Source organism: Bos javanicus, chromosome 15 (assembly GCF_032452875.1).
Source record: "Bos javanicus breed banteng chromosome 15, ARS-OSU_banteng_1.0, whole genome shotgun sequence".
Classification (NCBI taxonomy): domain Eukaryota; kingdom Metazoa; phylum Chordata; class Mammalia; order Artiodactyla; family Bovidae; genus Bos; species Bos javanicus.
In genome coordinates this window covers 40,056,431-40,075,841 of record NC_083882.1, presented here as the reverse complement: position 1 = coordinate 40,075,841, position 19,411 = coordinate 40,056,431, and the positions used below count along the sequence as shown (strand labels likewise).

The following is a 19,411-nucleotide window of genomic DNA, read 5'->3' as shown; positions in this document are numbered from 1 at the left end:
TTTATTTTATTTTTTAACTTTACAATATTGTATTGGTTTTGCCATATATCAACATGAATCTGCCACAGGTATACATGTGTTCCCCATCCTGAACCCTCCTCCCTTCCCATATTTTATACATAAGTGTGTGTATGAAATGAGAGCATGTGTGCTAAGTCATTTCAGACATGTCCAACTCTTTGCAGCCCCGTGGACTGCAGCCCACCAGGCTCCTCTGTCCATGGGATTCTCCAGACAAAAATACTGGAGTGGGTTGCTACACCTTCCTCCAGGGGATCTTCCTGACCCAGGGACTGACCCATGTCACTTACATCTCTGGCATTGGCAGGCAGGTTCTTTACCACTAACACCCCCTGGGAAGCCTCCCCTTTTCCTTGTTGGTAAAGACTACAAACAGGCCTTTCACTCTCCTAGGTTTTACTGAGAATCATTGAAAGGAAACTGATGAAGCAAAGGTAACAGAGTAACAGAGGTAAAGTAGCAAAGATGAAAGAAGCAAGGTGACAAATGGACAACAGTAACAGTGAGGCAGGCTTGCGGTCCCTCAGAGGCTCTGCTCCTGCAAAACTGTTGTCCCTGAGCCTTGGTCCCCAACTCCTGGTCAGATTCCTGGACTCATCTGTCACTCCCCAGGGTTGAATGTGCCAACCTTCCTCTCTTCTCAGCTCCCCACTCCATGTCCTCCCAGTATCTTTTTCCATCAGGTCCCTCAGCCCAGGGTTAGGCATCCGCGTGTAATTAAGTGCCCTCGGCTAAATGTGGAATGTCCGTGTTCAGGTCCCCTGGGGAGTTTACATCTTTTGAGGGATACTCTCTGTAAAAGCCCTATACAGGGGCTGTCATCTTAAATTATTTCTTCATGGACTCACTCTCGTCCTCAAAATCTTCCACCTGCCCATCCATTTGTCCTTTCATCCCTTTCTCCTTGCTCCCTTGCTCCCTTGATTAAAGCTCCTCCTTGGAGGATCACTGGTCTAGCCCTCAGATATGAAAATGTCAAAGGCCTCTCAGGCCTTTCCAACCATCACTGGCCCTGCCCTCTTCTGTGAGCCCTGTTTACATTTCTGCACTCACCCAACTTTGGTTGATGCTCACGCATGACTCCTACCCCAGTTATCTACTGAGTGCCAGAGTGTGCCAGGCACTGTCCTAGGCACTAGGGCTATAGCTGTGAGTGAAACAGACATCTAAAGATCCCTGCCCGTATGGTGCTTGCCTTGGGATGGAGAATTGAGTGGTCCTCAAGTCACCGATTCTGGCTTCCGTTTGGGACCATATAGCTGAGTGTGGTTTCAGCACCTTCTTCTCCCACAGACTCCTTATTACTGTAAATGCCATGCCCTGGAGTCGTTCCTTCTCCAGAGACAGAGGTGTGACGATACCTTGCGACCTAGTGTAACCAGCAGAACAGGTGTGAGAGAGAAGCTGTTGTTTCTGTAATAGTTCAGAGGGGCTTCTTGAGAGATTGGAGAATGGAATCTAGCCTGGAGACAGGCTAGGGGAGAGGGCAGGTGTTGGGTTCAGTTGGTGGTTGAAAAGGGGAAGCAGGGGTAACTGCATCTGCTTTGACTGGGTGCTGGTCACATCTGTGGGACCTGGGTCCCCAGGTCACAGGTGTTCTGCTCCTGGGGAAGCTTGTTTCTGGAAGTAGCGGCAGACCAGCCCCATCCTTGGGAGCAAGTGGGGCTCCTGGAGGGTCTTCACCAGGAGGGGCTGGGGTCAAGGGGGTCACCTCCTCTGCTTGATATGGATTCTATGTTGGGTTGCCAGATAAAACACAGGATGTCCAGTTACATCTGAATATCAGAAACAATCAGTACTTCTTTAGTGATAAGTCTGTCTCATGATTTGAATTTCAGAGAAGCAATATTTGGGTCAGAGTTATAATACAAAATTATTCGTGTGTTTATCTGAAATTCAAATTTAACTGGGCATCCTGTATTTTATTTCTAAATCTGGCAACCCCAGCGCTAGGGGTTCCTGGCTCAACAGAGGTGGCGAGGAAGATGAGGAAAAGGAGGACGATAATAACCCTAAATCAGCTGTGGTTTTTTTTTTTTAATAAAAGCTTGACACGGGAATACTGTGCTCACTTCCTAGTTTACCTCAAACTGAGACTGTAATTTGCCTCCTTTCTACTAAGAAACATCACAAAGAGGTTGTAGCTTAGTGACTTGGGCTAGTTCTCAGCTCTGGTGAGAACTCCAGCTGGTTCTCTCTGCCCTGCCCTCATTTCTGTTGCATTGGAGCAGCAGGACAAGCAGAATCACTCGGCCCCTGTCCAGCCCCACTTACTCTCTGAGATAAAGGGGATGTCTGAGGGGGTGCAGTGGGGAGTGTGGCTAGAAATGCCCCAGGTTTTCCTGCTGTCCTTGGGCCACTCATTTCCTGCTGATGTCTCTTCCCCTTTCATTGGGTACCAGAGGTCCTTGATCCTGAATCCTTGAACTTGAACCATTGATCAAGTGGTCCGTTTGTGTTTTTCTCCTGGGCTCCTTTTAGGTTTTGTCTTTTTTCTAGCAGTGCTTTTATTTTAAGTCAGGGGTCAGCAAACTTTTTCTGTAAAAGGCTAGATAGTAAATATTTTTGACTTCGCAAGCCATGGGATCTCTGTCTGTGCTACTCAGCAATGCAATTGGAGCCGGAAAGCAGCCAGAGATGAAATGCAAACCAATGGGTGTGGCTGTTTCCCAATAAAATTTTGTTTATAGATGCAGAAATGTGAATGCTATGCAATTTATTATTCTCTTGATTTTTTCCAACTATTTAAAAATGCAAACGCCATTCTTAACTCGTGGGCCATACAAAAACAGATGGCAGGCCAGATTTGCCAACCCTGTTCTAAGTCAGCAGCAGAGACCATTACAGATCCGAAGCCTGGCTCTAGTCCCCCACTTATGAGCTGAATGGCTTCTCGCCCTGAGGTTACAGCTGCTGCTGCTGCCACCAGGTGACTGAGTGGGCTGGGATCTTAGGCAGTGGGTTTGCATTTCAGCTTCCTATGATGTAAGTACAGACCCACATCCCAAAGTTTGCTATACAGAACAGGTTCCCATGTGGGTTTGTAAACCTCTTTTATTTGTTATTTTTAAAAAAACTTTTAAATTTTGTATTGGAGTATAGCTGATTAGAGCTTCCCTGGTAGCTCAGTTGGTAAAGAATCTGCCTGCAATGAAGGAAACCCTGGTTTGATTTCTGGGTTGGGAAGATCCTGGAGAACGGGATTGGGTACCCACTCCAGTATTCTTGAGCTTCCCTGGTGGGTCACATGATGAAGAATCTGCTTGCAATGCAGGAGACCTGGGTTCGATCCCTGGGTTGGGAAGAACCCCTGGATGAGGGCATGGCAACCCATTCCCGTATTCTTGCCTGGAGAATTCCCACGGACAGAGGAGCCTGGTGGGCTACAGTCAGCGTAGTTGCAAAGAGTCAGACACGACTGAGTGGCTAAGTGCAGCATAGCTGATTAACAATGTTGTGATAGTTTCAGGTGGACAGCAGAGGGACTCAGCCATACAGGTATTCATGTACAAGTATCCATTCTCCCCCAAATTCCCCTACCATGCAGGTTGCCATGTAACATTGAGCAGAGTTCCCTGTGCTACACAGTAGGACCTTGTTTGTTATCCATTTTAAATACAGCAGTGTGTACCCGTCGATCCCAAACTCCCTAATTCTCCCTTCCTCCCATCCTTCCCCCTGGCACAGTAAGTTTATTTTCTAAGTCTTGTAAATCTTATTTTGAAAATGAGCCATTAATGGTCAAGTCTGTGCATAGAGTCAGTAGTACAGTGAACATATAGGCATTCCTCATTTTATGAAGCTTTGTTTTATTGTGCTTTGCAGGTACTGCATGTTTTACAAATTGAAAGTTTGCGGCAACCCTGCTTTTCCAGGTGCCATCTCTCCACCAGCATTTGTTCACTGTGTCTCTCTCTCACATTTTGATAATTCTCACAATATTTGAAACTTTTTCATTGTTTGCTCTATTTGTTATTTTCATTATATTTGCTGGGGTGATCTGTGGTCTTTTCTGTTACTATTCAAATTGTTTTCGGACATTATGAACCGTACCCATTTAAAACAGTGAACTTAATCCATAAATGTATGAGTCTGACTGTTCCACCAACTGTCTGTTCCCTCATTTCTCTCCCTCTTCTCAGGCCTCCCTGTTTCCTGAGACACAGAAATATTGAAAGTGAGCCAGTTAATAACCCTACAGTGGCCTTTGCTCAAGTGAAAGGAAGAGCCATACCTCTCTCACTTTAAAATCAAAAGCTAGAAATGGTGAAGCAGGAAGTGAGGAAGTCATGTTGAAAGTTGAGACAGGCCCAAAACTAGGCTTCTTGCATCAGTTAGCCAAGTTATGAAGGCAAAGGAAAAGTTCTTGAAGGAAATTGAAAGTGCTACTCCAGTAGCACTTTAAAAGAAAATGAAACAGCTTTGTTGCTGATTCATGGAGAAAGCATCAGCGGTCTGGACAGAAGACCATACTAGCCACAACCTTCCTTAAGTTAAGGACTAGTCCACATCATGGCCCTGACTCTCTTCAATTCTGTGAAAGCCACTATTGGTGAGGATGCTGCAGAAGGAAAATTTGAATCTAGCAGAGTTTGATTCCTGAGGTTGAAGGAAAGAAACCATCTCCACAACATAAAAGTGCAAGCTGCAAATAAGTGCTGATGTAGAAGCCACAGTAAGTTACCCAGAAGATCTAGCTAAGACCATTAATGAAGGTGGCTACGCTAAACAACAAATTATCAGATACCCTAATATTGGAAGAAGGCCAGCTCAGTCTTTCATAGATAGAGAGGAGAAGTCAGTGAATGCCTAGCTTCAAAGACAAGGTTAATGCAGCTGGTGATTTGAAGTTGAAGCCAGTGCTCATTTACTGTTAGGGAAATCTTGGGGCCCTTAAGAATTATGCTAAATCTGTCCTGCCTCTACTATGTAAAAGGAAGAATAAAGCATACCTGGTGACAGAATGATTTGCTGAATATTTTAAAACCATTGCTCAGAAAAAAAGATGGTTTTCAAAATATGACTTTTCATTGACAATATACCTGGTCACCCAAGAGCTCTGATGGAGATGTACAATGAGATTTTCATGCTTGTTAATACAGCATCCATTCTGCAGCCTTGTGGGTCAAGGAATAATTTTGACTTTCAAGTTTTATTATATAAGAAATACATTTTGTAAGGTTATAGCTGCTGTAGGCAGTGACTCCTCTGATGGGTCTGGGGGAAAAGTAAATTGAAAACCTTCTGGAAAGAATTTACCATTCTAAATGCAATTAAAGACATTCAGGATTCATGCAAAGAGGTCAAAATATTAACATTAAGGAAAGTTTGAAAGAAGTTGATTCTGACTCTCCTCTGTGACTTTGAAGGCTTAAAGACTTCAGTGGGGGAAGTAACTGCAGATGTTGTAGAAATACCAAAAGAAAGCCTAAAGATGTGACTGAATTGCTACAATCTCATGATAAAACTTTAACAGATGAGGAGTTGCTTCTTATGAATGAGCAAAGTAGTTTCTTGAGGTGGAATCTATTCCTATGAAGATGCTGTGAAGATTGTTGAAATGATAACAAAGGATTTAGACTATTACATAAACTTAGTTGATAAAGCAGGGTTGAGAGAAAATTGACTCCAATTTTGCACGAAGTTTTACGGTGGGTAAAATGCTAACAGCATTGCAGCTACAGAGAAATCATTTGTGAAAGGGAGAGTCAATCCATGTAGCAGCCTTTCTTGTCTTATTTTAAGAAATTGCCAGAACCACCCCAACCTTTGGCAGTCACCACCCTGATCACTTGGCTGCCATCAGCAGTGAAGCAAGACCCTCCACCAGCAAAAAGATTATGACCTGGGCTTCCCTGGTGGCTCAGTGGTAAAGAATCCACCTGCCAGTGCAGGAGACAGGGGTTCGATTCTTGGTTTGGGAAGAACCCACATGCCACAGAGAAACTAAGCCCATGCATCACAAGTGCTGAGCGCACGTGCCGCCAGCTATAGAAGCCTGTGCACCCTAGAGCCTGTGCTCTGCAAGAAGAGAAGCCACCACAATGCGAAGCCCACACACCGCAACTAGAGAGTACCCCTGCTTACTGCAACTAGAGAAAAACCTGTGCAGCAATGACAACCGGGCACAGACAAAAATAAATAAATAAATAACTGAAAAAGAAAGATTACAACTTGACAAAAGCTTGGATGATGGTTAGCACTTTGTAACAAAGTATTTTGAAATTAAGGTATGTTCGTTGCTTTTAGGTATACTGCTATATTGCACACTTAATCAACTACAATATAGTATAAACATTGTTGTCGCTCAGTTGTGTCTGACTCTTTGCGACCCCATGGACTGCAGCACACCAGGCTTCCCTGTCCTTCACCATCTCCCAGAGTTTGCTCAAACTCATGTCCATTGAGTCGGTGATGCCATCCAATTATTTCATCCTCAGTCATCCGCTTCTCTTCCTACCTTCAATCTTTCCCAGCAGTAAGGTCTTCTCTAATGAGTTGGCTCTTTGAATCAAGTGGTCAGAGTATTGGAGCTTCAGCATCAGTCCTTCCAAGGAATACTCAGGATTGATTTCCTTTAGGATTGACTGGTTGGATTTCCAGGGTCTTCTCGCAGACTCTTCCAGTCCAAGTAGTATAAGGATAGCTTTTATTAATATATGCACTGGGAAGCCAAAAAACTTGTGTACCTTGCTTTTAGTGTGATATTTGCTTTATTGTGGTAGCCTGGAACAGAACCCTCAATATCAAGATATAACTGTAGTTTATAGTGACCATAGGCAACAGTATCAGGAGTAATTTGGGGCTAATAAATAAGTAAGCAGAGGAATTGGATATGAAACACTTATATGTCTCTGTTCAAATGCTGCCTTCTACATACAGATGTGTGTGTTTGGTACTGTGTTTTTAAATGGGAAGATCAGGTTAGGTTTGACTTTCTGTCACCAGATGGAGTCTAGCTGTACCTGAAACACGGGTTAGGAGGCAGGGCCTTTCATTCCTGAGTGTCCTGACTGATGGGGGTCTTGTGTTTTATGGATATAAGATGTGCTGGGTGAGGAAAACAATGGAATTACGCTTCCCACAGAAATCACTCCTGGACTGAGAATCGAGTTTGCACGTGTGCCCTGTAGCATTCGTTCCTGCCGAGTGCTAGGAGATGGGTGGTTATTAGGTTATGTCAAAGTGGTGTTTGCCTTAATACACGATCCTCCTGCAGTAACTCAATAAGGGGAGGTGGAAGGGGGGCAGGGATAGAATGTGGTGACCTGCATGTTTCTGAAACACGGCGCATCTGGAAGTCAAGGAAGCTTCTTGTGGTGATATCAGGGAGTTCTTGGGGACCTGCACCCAGACCTGTGGCAGGTTTGAATTCGCGAACGCTGGCATCTCGTGTGAGGCAGGATAGCTTAATGGTCAAAAGAACAGCAACTGGGCCCAGACTGCCTGGCTCCTGGCTCCTGGCTCCCAGCCCACCAGTTTCGAGCCTTTTGCCTTTGGGCAAATTACTTAACCTTGCTGTTTACTGAATAGTACAATAGGGGCATTAATAGTTCCTACCTCATAGACCTGTTGTAAGAGTAAAAATGACTTAATGTATGTGAAGCGCTTAAGATTGTGCCTGGCCCATGCATCCTTATTGAGATAAAAGTATGAAGAAGTGGCTTTCTTTTCCTTTGACCTCATGCTGTGAAGTCTGGAAAGTATAACTCTGGTAGGAATGGGTCAAAACAGGCTCATAACTCCACCCCCTCCTCCCACTTTCTCATACAGAGATGCATGAGCATCCCTGGGAAAGATCCTGGGTGTTCTTTGTGAGTAGTGGTCCATGGATGATGCTTGGCCCTGACATGACCTGTGGCTCACCTGCTTGAGCTGTCACTTGTTGGCTGTGGGACCTTCAACAGCTTCCTCCCCTCTTAGAGCATGAGGCAGATTCGTGGGCATCTCCACAGTCCCCACAGGACTGTCTTGGGGGCATCAAAGAAGACAATGAAAGTGAATAGGCTTTGTAAGCTGCAAAGTTGCTCTTCAGAGGCAAGATGTCCTCTCGCATCCCCTTGGTCTCTCTCCCCCTCAGCCTTTGTGGGACAAGGGCTTTGAGATCATGTTTATAGAGTGACGTGGTTCTTCTGTAAGGATTTCGCTATCTCCCACTTTTTTTTGGTGGAATTAATTGGCAAAAGTAAAATTTGAAGTTGTGTGATAATAACATTTTGATTTTGTGTACTGGCATTTCTGAGTCCAATTCCAAATCCTTTTCCGTAAATTACATTCTTGTTTTATCCCTGTAGGGTTCTCAAGCATAGGGCAAGGCTAGTTTAAAGTCAGATGTCTTTATATTTATTTCACTGTGATTCAGGCTTTTCTTTTAAAGGAGAAATTCCATAAGTTTCAATAACCAGCATCCTAATGGTATCTAAAGTATCTTCGTCTACCCTGCTTTGGGCTGAGTAGTATAAATTTTACTTACATATGCTTTACATGTAATCAGCATATTCAATGAAGGGCAGTTCTTTAACTTTTAAGAGTTGGAGAAGTTTGCTCTGGCGTTTTCTTGCAGTGGATATCGTCCAAGAGTCTTTTGAGCAACCGCTGCTGAATTGTAGTTACTTTCTGTGACTCTCTTATAGTGACATTTCCAGGAATCAGGAAAGGGTTCATTGCCCCGGCCTGAGTCACAAGCCCCCTCTTCAGGGTCTCTGCAGGAGCAGCAGCCCCTGTTTGCTCACCCCCAACAGAATAGAAGAAGAGTAGTTAGTTTGAGGAGGTGATAGAAGGTGCCTGGGGATGGGGGAGTGACTGCAAGGGCTTGCTGTAGCATGCTATGGAGGATGTCCTTGTCCCACAGTGAGGGAGGGAAGGAGAGGGTCCCGCACACATCCAGGGTAGGATACTGTCCCACAGGCTCCCCGAAACCTGAGATGCTACTGGTCAGTCAGCCTCACGCCTTGCCGGACCCCTGCACAGTTCCTGGCCACGCAGAGCGTTGCTGAACCCCTGAGATTCCATGCCATGTGCATGATTCCAGAGGGCTCTCGGTACACCGCTGTCTCTCCCCCTCCTCCTCTTCCACTTTTTTGGTCAAAAGGCCAGGCTAGGGACAAAGATGAGTTTGCACCGAAAAGGACAAGCCGTGCTGAGATAAGTCTTGGCAGCCTTTTCAGAATCTGATCAGGGAGAAGCCCTGGGTTGGAGGTGTAGGTCATGATTTAAGCATCAGATAGCTTGACCAGCTCTACCAGTCTGGAGCTTTGAGCCCTGAGACTCTGTGACTTTAAAATTCTGCTTTGGGAAATGAATATTGGGGGCATGGCCTCCCAAAGGAGGGGAAGGCAGAGTGGGAGGAACATTTGCCTGGTAGCATTGTCCATAATAAAAGTTCAAACCCTTCCACTCCTCAAGGCAGGGTGTGCTGGTAAATGGAACCGGCCATGGATTCCCTAATCTGTGTCCTTCTCAAAACATGAACGAGTCCTTGAATCCCCAGAGCCGGTTGCTCCATAAATAGTTACTGAAGTGATTTGGATTATAGATTTCTTTTCTTTGGGAAGGAAGTTTGAAATCTAACTCGATCGTTTTTCTGGGGCCCTGGCAGGCCAGGTGACCTTTCAGATCCTAGCCTGTAATTGGTCCAGCTGGAGAGCCACGCCCAGCTTCTCCTCCTAAGGGAGGGGCATTTCTCTTCATATTGTGTTGTTGTTCTAATTAAATCATGGGTAATGTCTATGGCATGCTTAATTTCTAATTAGGTGACTTTATGGATCAATTTGCATTTAATGTTAAATCTAATGTGGAAATCATTAAAAAGTTTGATCCCTGGGGAGAGGAATAGATACTTATTCTGTGCCTATTAAAAATAACAAATATATGTCCTGTATTAGCAGATGAATTTTTTTTTATGTGGAATTGGAAAAAGTGGAGAATGCAGGACACACAGGTAGCGTGTGTGCTTGTGCACTGGGGAAACGTCTAGTGTTCCGATTTTACGGTGCTTCCAGTTGTAATAGGTGCCATCCACTGGAACTTGACTGCGTGCCAGTCCTGTGGCAAGTCCTTTAAGGGCATTGTTTTACTTAACCCTCACAATAACTCTCTGAGGTGAGCATTAGTATTATCCCCCATTACAGATGAGGAAACTGAGGCTTGGGACATGAAGGCCTTGCAGTCAGAAGATGGTGAAGGCAGAGTTTGAATCCAGGCCAGTTTGAGTTCATAGTCGATCTTGACTCTTGATTACGTGGGGACGTGCACCCATGGGTGCTTGATAACTGTAGCCAGTAGAACCCTGCAAGTGGTCTGGGTGTCACTGGCGTCTAAAGTGTTTGCAGCTGATGGGAATTTGGGGTCAGCGTAAGCGCTACCATTAGTGCATTCAGGGAGAAAGATGGGTCCTGAGGTGAGCAGCTGAGGCTCTCACAGCATCCACAGGCTAAGAGGCAGCTCCAGCAAGGGCCACTTCCTGTCCACAGCTTGGTGTGAGGTTGGCCCCGGTGCTCCCTCTGGGAAACCTCTTCAGGTTTACTCCACACCTTTGAACGTGTGTGTACAGCGTGTTTCCTTTGGACAGTGGATCCTCTCTAGGACCTTCTTTTAGACTTTATTCATTCTCTTATTTTTCGTGTTTGACTACCTTGTATTTAGTGAAGACTGTAGAGAATGTGCTCTTGAACCCAGAGTCTCTTCCTTACTGCCTAAGTCTTTCGGTAAACCATCTAGTCCTACTTGCTAGTCTGTTGGATGTCATCTAGTCTGCTGGGTGTCTGAGGACCTGTGAGTGTGGAAGCACCCGGCCCACGTGGTGGGCATGATGTGTACTTGGTAAACAAGTTCTCCATTCCTTTCTCCTGTAGGAACAGTGTCTGTTTATGGATGAAATGACCAGATCCAGGAGCCCTCACGTTTTTTTCTGGCTCTTGCTGGTGCCTACTGTTCATTCACTCAACCACTGTTGACAAATGCACAGCATCCCAGGCCCTCTTCTAGCGTTTGGGATACAGCATCACTGCGTAGGACACGGGATGCTCTGCACCCCACCCCCACATCATGGGCCTTTCTGCATGGTGCGGGCAGACAAGCAAGCAAAACAAACATTAAGTGTAGTTGGATGCAAGATATTGCCTCACCACCAGCTCGAGCAGTCATTCATGTCTCTGCTTCTTCAACAGGTGGTTTGAATACCTATTATGTTCCCAGCACTACGCTAAACACGGGCGTGTGAAACTGGATAACACTTGGGAGCCCAGGACTTCTTTCACCAGAAAAAGAAGTGTCTGAGGAACACAGATTACCCTCTTGTGTTTTTCCATCTTAAACATTAAAAAGAAAAACATTTTCACTCTTTGACGATGAATACTCATTTGAACAAGTACAAGCTTCTAAACCTAACCTCCTCTCCAATCCAGGGGACTTTCTTATGTGTGGGGAGGTGGACATATGAGTTGGGTGTTTGGATCTGGCAGATGTTTGCAGGATTTTTAACTGTACTCTGTTGTGCTTATTCTGGCAGTCGTGTCTGACTCTTTGAGACCCTATGGACTGTAGCCTGCCAGGCTCTTTTGTCCGTGGGAATTCTCCAGACAAGGATACTGGAGTGGGTTGCCGTGCCTTCCTCGAGGGGATCTTCCCAACCCAGGGATCAAATCCAGGTCTCCCGCATTGCAAGTGGATTCTTTACCATCTGAGCCACCAGGGGAGCCCAAGAATACTGGAGTGGGTAGCCTATCCCTTGTCCAGGGAATCTTCCTGACCCAGGAATTGAACCGGGGTCTCCCGTATTGCAGGCAGATTCTTTACCAGCTGAACTACCAGGGAAGCCCAGGATTCTTAACTAGTGGTTCTCAAGTATTCCTGTGCAGAAGAATTGCCTGGGCAGCTGGTTAAATTCAGATTCAGGTGTTCCACTCCCAGATACAGATCTTCCTCGGCAGGGTTACATCCTGATATTCCTTAACTTTTATGTACTTTAGTTGTAAAGAAAAATCAGACTTCTTCTGCCATGTAAAATTGAGAAAGTATTACAGATCTTCCTCCCCTTAGGATGAGTTATGTCATCAAACTGATAAAACCCATCCTAAATTGAAAATAGTGTAAGTTGAAATGCATTTGATACACTTAAAACCTCCTAAACATCACAGCTTAGCTTGGCCTATCTTAAATGTGCTCAGAACACTTACCTCAGCCTACAGTTGGGGAAAATCATTTAACATAAAGCCCCTTTTATAATAAGTGTTGCTTGTCTCGTGTAATTGATTCAATACTGTACTGCAAGCGAAAAACAGACTGGAAGGGGAGGAAGTTTCCCCTTGTTACTGCTGTCCAGCATCACGAGATAGTATTGTACTACTTATCGTGACCTAGGGAAAAGACCAGAAGTTAAAATTTGAAGTATGGTTTTTATTGAGTGTGTGTCACGTTTGAACCTTGCAAATTTGAAAACTCTTTCAGTTGGACCATCAGTATGCCTAGTAGAATTGTCACTAATTCACCAGCTCTGGTTGGGGACCGTTTATCTGAGATTTCACCTGCTTTACAGGTGAGTTGGACACAGGCTGTTTATGAACCATACATGGATGGTTCCACACAGTGCTGGAAGAAAGGTGAACCTCTTCATTTTATTAAGGAGGAAACTATTTCCCAGAGACAGGAGGGATCTCAAAACCAGCAGCAGCAGTTGACAGGACGGGCTAGGGCCTTGGAGCAGAATTGATATAAAGTCTCATCCTGTCTGTCATTTGTAGCTTAGTACAGATTTGGGTACCTCCTCCTGCTTCTCCGAGCATCTGTTTGCTCATCAGCCTACCTCGGGGGCTGAGAGATGTGATAGGAGGGACCCAGGCAAGCTTAGGATAGAGACTAGTGCTAGAAATTGTTCCATGTCCCAAATCAGCATCTTGGTTTCCCAGATTCCTGATTCATCCTTTGAATGCGAGTTGAGCAGCTGCATATGCACCCAATGATTTTTCTTTTTTCACAAGATAAAATGCTATAACCACAATAAAAAGATTGAAAAAAAAAAAGTTCACCCACAAGCTCGCTATCCTCCCACAACTGTTTTCATTTTTCCTTTTAACCCTTGTCTGCATGCAGACATATTTCTGTATAGTTGTAATCATATGTAGACCCAATTTTGTATTCTGCTCTTTTCAGTAAACCTTAAGCAAATGTTTTCCAAATGGTTACATAGTCTTCAAAATGATTTTTAATGGTTTTACAATCTATCATCCCACAGGCTGAATTTATTTAACCATTCATCTATTATTGGACATTTAGACTTTTTTTCCCCCTACAGTTTTGTGCTATTATAAATAATACTTGGAGATATGGCTTCATACTTATTGTAGATTAGTTCCTTAGGGTGGATTCCCAAGAGCAGGATTTCTGGGTTAAAGGGCGCAATTTTTTTTTTTGGCTCTCAATGGATATTTCTAAATTGCTTTCCAGAAGACTTGTGCCAGTTTACAATGCCACCAGCAAAGCAGTAAGGTACTAACTTCAACCACTTGGCCTACATTAGATAAAGTCACTTTTACAAAGGCTTGGCTCAATGATACCTCATTGTTTACTTGGTATTTCTTCAATTATGATAAGGTTTGAATCTGGTTGAATTTATTATTATAATGCTTTTTTCTTGGCTGTGCTGGTTCTTCTGTGTAGATCGCAGGCTTCTCTAGTTGTGTGTGGGCTTAGTTGCCCTGTGGCACATTGGATCTTAGTTCCCCAACCAGGGATTGAACCCATACCCGCTGTGTTGGAAGGCGGATTCTTAACCACTGAATCACAGGAAAATCCCTATCATTATCTTCTTTAGGTTTGCTTCCGCTTCTGCTAAGTCGCTTCAGTCGTATCCGGCTCTGTGCGACCCCAGAGATGGCAGCCCACCAGGCTCCCCTGTCCCTGGGATTCTCCAGGCAAGAACACTGGGGTGGGTTGCCATTTCCTTCTCCAATGGATGAAAGTGAAAAGTGAAAGTGAAGTCGCTCAGTTGTGTCCAACTGTTAGCAACCCTGTGGACTGCAGCCCACCAGGCTCCTCCATCCATGGGATTTGCCAGGCAAGAGTACCGGAGTTGGGTGCCAGTGCCTTCTCCATCTTTAGGTTTAGTTTCTTTTTTTTGTTGTTGTTATGGGCAGGACCTAGCCTTGTGAGGTCAGATTTTCTGCTTGGAATTTTTTAGATTCTTAGATTTTACAGTTCAAAAAAGAAACCAAATTCCCAGTACCTAAACCCAGAGGCCATCTGTATAATAAACACTTCGGACATATTTTGCAGTTGGATTCACTGTTTGGGATCTTAACGTCCTTGCAGGTCACTGGTTAATCGGGTGATCCTTGCAAAGGAGAGGGGCCCTTCCTCTTCTCCTTAGAGTCCACTTTGTTCTTTCCTTTTAGCATTCAGCACCCCACTTCCTGTCCCCCACCTCCCCTGTAAGCACTGTTTTTGTCCCTTTGGAGATAAAACATGAAAGGATCATCTTTTTAGTCTGCTCCTTCAACTTTAAAATGCAGGTTGCCTAAATTATGTAGTACGGAACCAGGATAAAGAAAATCACAGCGTTGTAGCAAATTGCTTTTAACTGCACTGCAAAAGCAGTCGTCTAAGAATCGCAGGAAGGTGTATTTGAGGGTGTAATCTTAGCTTGCGGTGAAGGGGAGTCTGACTTGTTTTTCAAGTCGGTCTTGAATAACTTTGTTCTTTCTGGAATGCTCACCATCCTTAGCGTGACAGAGTTTGCTTGATGGCAGACTCTTTCACTGTGATGTACATACCAGGGCCGCAGAACTGGTTTGTTTATTTGCCTGGGGTAAGTGATTGAAACTCCTCCCTTTTGCAGCAGCGCCCAGCGTGAGATGGGTGACTCTGGTCCCCCAGGTGTCCTTACAGTGGCCCCTGGGATCACACCATCCCCTCTCCAAGGACCATGAAAGGGATAAAGGACGCGTACTTCTCTCAGCAGGAGACACAGGTTTCTCAACGTGTGGACCTTGGGTAGTGCCGCCCCAAACGGGCCACTGCCTGGAGTTGGCCGAATAGCCGGACGTCTGTACGTAAGAGAATGGTCATGGCTCTATTGCAGTTTAATTTGTTAATGAAACAAGACGGAGTGCATTTTCCCCTCCCGCACACCTCCTGGGCTGTTTGAGATGAGGCACAATTAATTTATTTGTACTGTCTGTGGAGGCGTATGCCAGCTAATGTAGTGCAAGAGCTTTTATCTTTCTGTTTGTAATGAAGAGGGGCAGGCTGCTGGCACATCGACAAGGATTACTGATGACTCATTCTCAGACTGCAAAGTGCTTTCTTCTGAAATAATAAAACGCATGTACACACATACACGTACATGCAAACCTAGTTCCTGTTTGAAATGGGCAGAGTTAGTATGGGAAATTTCAGACCTCCTGAAAACATTGCAGGAGAGAGAAAGGACAGATGAAGCTCTTTCTCCAGCTCCTTGGCTTGGCCTGCCAGAGTGCAGCAGGAGATAGACACTTCGGAGATAGACACTCCCTACCTAGCTCGGATGCCTGGCTCCTTTGTGCTGTCCTCTGCGCTCCAGTAGGCAGCCTCCCCTATGGCCACCTTCCAGTGGGGCCTGGCAGACAGATGCCTGTTTACCTGGGGGGCCTGCCCTCTGGACTGCTTGCTACCTCAGATCTCTGGGCAGCACGTCTGGGGCTTGGTTTTGTGCAGCCATGAATTCCGGGCCTGTTTGATGTTTGCCCAGGAGTGGAGTGCACTGGGTTTCTTCTAGCTTTTCTCTGAGTTCCCCAGGCCTGGGCCTGGCCACTGGCAGTATTATTTGTGGACTGCTCTGTCATCTCACTTTGACATACTTCGGAAGAAGTAGTTTCTGTAATAGTTTACATTCACTTGGTCCTTTACAGTGTATAAGGCATTCTGGCCATTACAGCAACTCTGTGATCTGGTTATTTTGTTGCCCCTCTTTTATGGATAAGGAAATTGATGACCAAGTGGCTAGCAATGGCACTGAAAACCAGGACTTTGGAGTCTGAAACCTGACCTTGTGATCTTTTGATGATATTCATTCATTAAAGGCAAAAATTAACCATTTTCTATTTAAGAAATTAAAAGATACTTGCCCCTTGGAAGGAAAGCTGTAACAAACCTAGACAGCATATTAAAAAGCAGAGACATCACTTTGCCAACAAAGATATATATAGTCAAAGCTATGGTTTTTCCAGTGGTCAGGTAGGGGTGTGAGAGCTGGACCATAAAGAAGGATAAGTGCCAAAGAATGGATGCTTTCAAACTGTGGTGCTGGAGCAGACTCTTGAGAGTCCCTTAGACAGCAAGGATATCAAACCAGTCAATCCTAAAGGGAATCAACCCTGAATATTCATTGGAAGGACTGTTGTTGAAGCTAAAGCTTCAATACTTTGGCCACTGATGGAAAGAGGTGACTCATTGGAAAAGACCTTGGTGCTGGGAGAGACTGAGGGCAGGAGGCGAAAGGGGAAGCAGAGAATGAAATAGTTAGGTAGCATTACCAACTCAATGGACATGAATTTGCACAAGCTCCGGGAGATAGTGGAGGACAGAAAAACCTGATATGCTGCAGTCCATGAGGTTGCAAAGAGCTGGACATGACTTAGCAACTGAAAAAGAACAGTGTAAGAAACATAAATGATTGGCTAGGGAAGCTATTCAAGAATTACATGAGAGGGACTTCCCCATCAGTCCAGTGGTTAAGACTCCTCGCTTCCATGGCAGGGGGCCTCGGTTCTATCCTTGGTTGGGGAACTAAAATCCTAAATGCTTCTAGTTGCAGCCAAAAAAAGAAAGATGTACATGAGACAACATAGACATTTCTGTAGTTCTCTGGAATAGCAGGAAGTTTATAGGATACTTTTTAAAGACCTGAAAATAATCTGGTTTGCCCCCTTTTGTACTGGTCCAGAGAAATAACCTTTCAAGTGCAGTCTGAGTGTTCTTTCCTGTGTCAGATGGCTGGTCAAGCTGGTTGTGCAATGTGGGCTCGGGGTAAGTGCCCCATTTGGTATTTGTGACCCAGGCGTGAGCAACGCAAGTTGCTCCATGGCCTTGTCGACTTTCACAGCTGAAAGGAACCATGGAGATTTTACAGAGGAGGAAACTATGGCCTAGAGAGAGAGAGATTTTGTGTTAGGAGGGATTTCATTCATTTATCCAACCATCCATCCATGCATCTGGCAAATATTTATTGAGGCAGTACTATGTTGGGAGATAAGGCTTGGGCGATGAATGAAACAGTCTTGTTTCAAGGAAGTCCAATAGTGGGTAATACAGGCAGGCACTCACAGTATGGGGTTAAGGTTTGGAGGTGTGAAGTTTTGGGGGCTCTGTTGGGGGCATAGCTACAGAGGCTTCCTTAAAGGAGTGGTGGCTACAATGAGACTTGAAGGTTGGAGCTGCAAGTCACTGAAACATGGAGAACCTATGTCAGCTGAAATCTGGGGCCTCCCCAAATTCATATCCAGCAGAAACTGGTGCCACTGAAAAGGCTTTATGTATGTCCTCTAGGTACTTAGAAACAGCAAGAGTTAGGCCCCCTGAGACTCAAGCATGTGTAAGACGTGCTCGCAGTAGGTCCACCCCGTGCAGTCCATAGCCACGAGCCACAGTGCTGTTCAGCACCTAGAACTGAGTTGCTCCATCAGTGTTCAGTGGCCGCTGGACTTTGAAGACTTGGTACTAAAAAAGAAGGTGAAATACCTCATTGGCAATTTTTTCTTTATATTGATTAGAGGTTGAAATAATATTTGGGTGTGCTGGGTTAATAGAAGTTACTGAAATTAATTTCACATTTCTTTTTTCCTTTTGTAATGAGGCTAGTAGGAAATGTGTGATGGCATGTGTGGCTTACCTTGTGTTTCTGTTGGGCAGCGGTGCTGGGTGGAGAGGCGCCCGGGAGAGGAAGTGGGTCGGTGATGAGAACACAGGATTTAGAAGAGATGGAAGCTGGGTCCAGAGGTACAGCCTGTGGCAAGCCTGCACGCCCCTGCCCTTCTGTGCAATGTGACACTAACAGCCTTACAGCTGGGCCTGAGAATAAAGTCAGAATGCCTCTGAGAAGCGCACCGTGGTATGAGCTGTGATCCTCCTGATAATAAGACAGGTTAGTGGGAAGACAGGATATCCCATACAGTATATACTGATGTTTTAAAAGGCAGATGAGAAATTTGGCCAGTCAGAGAGTAAGAGGCTGGAGTGTGGGAAATGCGTGCAGTACACAGTGAATTACAGACTGGGGGTGGATCTGTGTGACATGCTGTGGATAAGAAAATTCCATTTCTGTTGCACTTGGCTTGCTCTGCTCCAGGAATTCCCTCATCTCTCACACTGGAGTTTGCATCCAGGCTTTTTATAGTCCTCGTTTCTTGTTTTGTTTAGTCTCCAAAGGTCAATCAGACCTAATAACCATTTCTTTATTTCTTTTTCATCTTTGGGTATTTAGTATTCTAATCCTAAAACTCAGCACTCATTAAATGCTTGATGAATGAATTGTCATCATTCTGTAAGTTTTTTTTACTGAAGACCTAATATCTATCTTCTGGGCTCCAGAGATACTGCACTGAATAGAAGGCCAGCCGCCACCCCAATGTGCTCACTGTGGGGAAGGAAACAGTTACTAGTCTAAGGTAGAGAGGACCTACAGGAGAAGTGGAAAGCTTTCCTAATTGCTAAATCTTGTAACCGGAAGGATAATTTGGTTAAAGATAGCAAAGGAGAGAGCTTTGAGACAGTTGCAGCTGACCGGAGTATGCTTTCTTATAATTCCCTTTTGCACAATAAAATCCAAGAACTGAGTTTGCCTGGGATCCTACCAGCCCCTGAGGGTTTCCAGCACTGTGGCAGTATTCCATATTAGTATCATGTTTGTATGTTAATTACATTTTCTGTTGTCAGTTTACAGACCCCAAAGATGTTGCAGAATTCTTAGAGCAAACTGATAGCCCTCCCCATTGGGAGTGACCTGGGCTAATTGGAAGCCTCTTGCAAGACTGGTGGGGGCAGAGACAATCTTTTAAGAGCCAAGTAGGGGCTATTTGGGGGCATGAAGTAGCTGTGACCTGGCATCGAGGTGGCAGGCGGGCAGACTGTCATTTCAGCGGGAGATAGCATCTGATACTCATCCCTTCGGGCTAGTCTTATAATAGCGGCAGATAAATAAGCTGCCTCCAGTATGTTCCCAGAATATCTCTGTCTGCAAAATGTCTTTGAGGGATATTTGACTTGTGAGCATGTGGTTGATAAAATAAATACATTTTAAAAATGTAAACCTCTCTGTGAGAGGTTTAGTCTCTTCTGTCCCTCGGGAAAAATCAGGCCCTTCTTGAACCTCTTTTCTTTCCTCAGTGTAGAATTCCTGCCATGCTTTGTAAGAAGAAGT

General features: G+C 44.9%; 1 protein-coding gene across 7 annotated transcripts in view; it reads left to right on the top strand.

The window, feature by feature from the left end:
- Positions 1-19,411, top strand: part of TEAD1 (TEA domain transcription factor 1) — a 273,879-nt gene that overhangs the window by 37,832 nt on the left and 216,636 nt on the right. The gene's annotated exons all lie outside the window — the stretch shown is intronic.